Source organism: Vicia villosa, unplaced genomic scaffold (assembly GCF_029867415.1).
Source record: "Vicia villosa cultivar HV-30 ecotype Madison, WI unplaced genomic scaffold, Vvil1.0 ctg.002746F_1_1, whole genome shotgun sequence".
In the NCBI taxonomy this organism is placed as follows: Eukaryota; Viridiplantae; Streptophyta; class Magnoliopsida; order Fabales; family Fabaceae; genus Vicia; species Vicia villosa.
In genome coordinates, this window is record NW_026706019.1 from 311,890 (window position 1) to 314,728 (window position 2,839).

A 2,839-nucleotide genomic window follows, 5' to 3' on the forward strand; every position below is an offset into this window, starting at 1 on the left:
TGTGTTTGTGTTAGTGTGTTATTTGGGTTTATTAAGTTGTATGAGAGATATAGCTAAATGGGCCTAAGTGATAGATTGGTGGGTTAAGCCCAATTTACATAAGTGAGATAGTAAGAGAAGGTTAGGGTTTTAGAGGTTACTATTTTCATTTGGGGGAAAAGATAGGAAGAAGAGAAAAGAGGCAAAAGGGAAGAGAACAATGGTGGAAGAGAAAAGGTAGAAGAACTCTCATTTTCGCGCAGCTATGTTTCAGCAAAGAGTCGTCTTAGCAAAACGGACGTATCTCTCAATCCAACCGTTGGATCGTTGCGGTACTTGGACACAACGTTCCTGACCCATAGAGGTAAGTTCTGACCGGAGCGATTTTGATTTTGAGGATTTTAAGTTCGTCTGATAAGCTGATTCCCGAACTGGTTTTTAGGTGTGTCTCCTAGTGATGTTAGAAAGGATTTCTTTTGGAGAAAAGCTTAGAGTTATGGTGAAAGAGTCCATATTTACCAAGGTAAGGGTGGGGTTTTTTCATGCTAAAGGGTTGTATGATAGTATGTTATAGTGGGTTTAATTCTATACTTTGATATTCATGTTCTTCTATGTTGCAATTTTGGGTATTTGTCGATTTGTTGGAATGTGATGATATAAATGTGATAAGTTGTGTGCAATTGATAATCTATGTGTATTAGATTGTTATGTTTGTTGTGAGTAAACCATTGATAGTGAAATAATGGGTTTTTGTTATAGAAATTGGAAAATAATGGAATAGAAATATAATAGTTGAATTGAAATTAATATAGTTTAATTATTAATTGGATAGTTAAATTATTAGTTGAATTGATTCCAATAAGTCTATGTGATTGGAATATACTTGAACTTGGACCAATTATTCGGTTTATCGGTAAATTACGGTATTTTGAGAAATTGTTTGTAATTGTGTTTTGGCTTGAATATGTATGTTGAGAAATACATATTGTCATGCCAATGATGTTGTTTTGATATTGATTCTTTATGGTTAGTTGGTTAGCATTAATTCTAATGATTAATTGCTTGATGTTGAAAATGTGTGTTCATGTATAATTGACAAAAATGAGAATTAACATGAGATAGTATGATTACTAGTGTTAATTGGATTGTGTGAATCATAATTGATTAATTGGCCTCTCATATGTGAAATGATGTGTGTGTGTTGTGAATGTTGTGTACAATTGGTGGATAATTCATAGAGTTGAATTATTGTGATATGTGGAAAGTTAAGATGGTAGAGATGATCTTAATTGCATATATTTGTGAGATTGTACATACATTCATATCATAGTGTGCCTTGAAACATAGGTGGAATTGCTTTGAAACACAAGCGTGGCTTGGATTCTAGAGTGAATCGGAAAGCGGTAAACTATATGTTTACATTTGGTGGCTTTGGTCTTGTCCGGATCTGAAGCGTGGCTAGATTCTATATGAATCGGAAGCGGTGGAACTTTTGGGTCCATATTGGGTACCACATGCATAGAGTCACATGTCTTGCATTGAGTTACATTGGAGTTATGTGATTTTTGAATATATGTAATTATGTGATTAGGTGATTGTTATGTGTGCATGAGATGTGATAATTAAATTTCGTGATGTTTGATACATGATTTTGGTGATATATGTAAATGAAACGTATTTGATGAGAATGCAAATATATATATATATATATATATATATATATATATATATATATATATATATATATATATATATATATATATATATATATATATATATATATTAATGATATATGTATATATGTGGAATATATGAACCATGTTTTGCCATTGTTGATAGTTGTATTAATTTACGTTGTGATTATGAAGTATATGTTATTATGTGCTTGAATGACATACTTGTAAACTTGATTACATTGTTATAGTTGATAGTTAACATTATTGTTGTGATGCAAATTGCTTATATTGAGAAGTGGTGAATTGTGTGATTTTATCTTTGCTATATGTATTATCATACTTTCCTTTATAATGTTTGATATCTCACCCCTTCTGCTGATGTTTCCCCTACCATGGGAAATGGACAGGTACTCAAGTATAACTATGGAAGTTTGTAGGTTCATCGTATCCAGTTGGTGTGTCGCTCTGATACGTAGCACTCGGGGGGGTTGTCTATATTGTTGTTTCTATGCTGTTCATGTTTTAGTTGTTGAGTTCCAAATTGGATATTGAGAAGTACTATGATGTTTGAATTTGTTTCCGATTAAATAAGATGATTTGTTTATAAAGCTGAATGTTATGATTCCGCTGCATATTAAAATGAAGTTGGTTTGTCTAAGAGCTGTTATAAGTTGTTTTGTGCTTATCTGAGATTAAAGTGCTATGTATCTGTTTATGAGTTGTTAATATGAAGTAAATGTGATATCCCAAATACTTGTTGATAGTTTTTTAAAATACTCTGATTTCACGCATGATATTTTCTGGTAGAATTTGGGGTGTTACATTAGTGGTATCAGAGCAGGTCGGTCCGTCAGGCCAAGTTGTCGAGTCAGTTGAGTTGTGTGACAGTTGAATGATGTTAGTGTTTTATTCCTTAGTACGCGACATGTGTGTGAAACACTGTTGGTACTTGTTCGTTTTGTTGCAGGGTTAGTTTGAGCGAAGTAGGGAAGAAGCTGTGCTTCTTGGATATGTTTCAGTTGTAAGTTTATTGGTGCAATATATTTCTTAAGGAGACAGAGCAAGCAATGTAGAAGTTTGTTGGTTTCCGAATTCGAAGGTAACATGGATTTAAGATTTTGGTTGTTTAAACAAGTCGGAACGTCTTGGAATAAGGACAATTGTTATAAGATGGAATTTAGGAA

General features: G+C 32.8%; 1 long non-coding RNA gene across 1 annotated transcript; it reads left to right on the plus strand.

Annotated features, from left to right (window-relative positions):
* Positions 1-240: 240 nt before the first annotated feature.
* LOC131639723 (uncharacterized) lies at positions 241-2,141 on the plus strand. Its single transcript, XR_009295028.1, has 3 exons — positions 241-343; positions 422-502; positions 2,063-2,141. It is a non-coding gene; the product is annotated as an uncharacterized LOC131639723 (long non-coding RNA).
* The last annotated feature ends 698 nt before the right edge of the window (positions 2,142-2,839 follow it).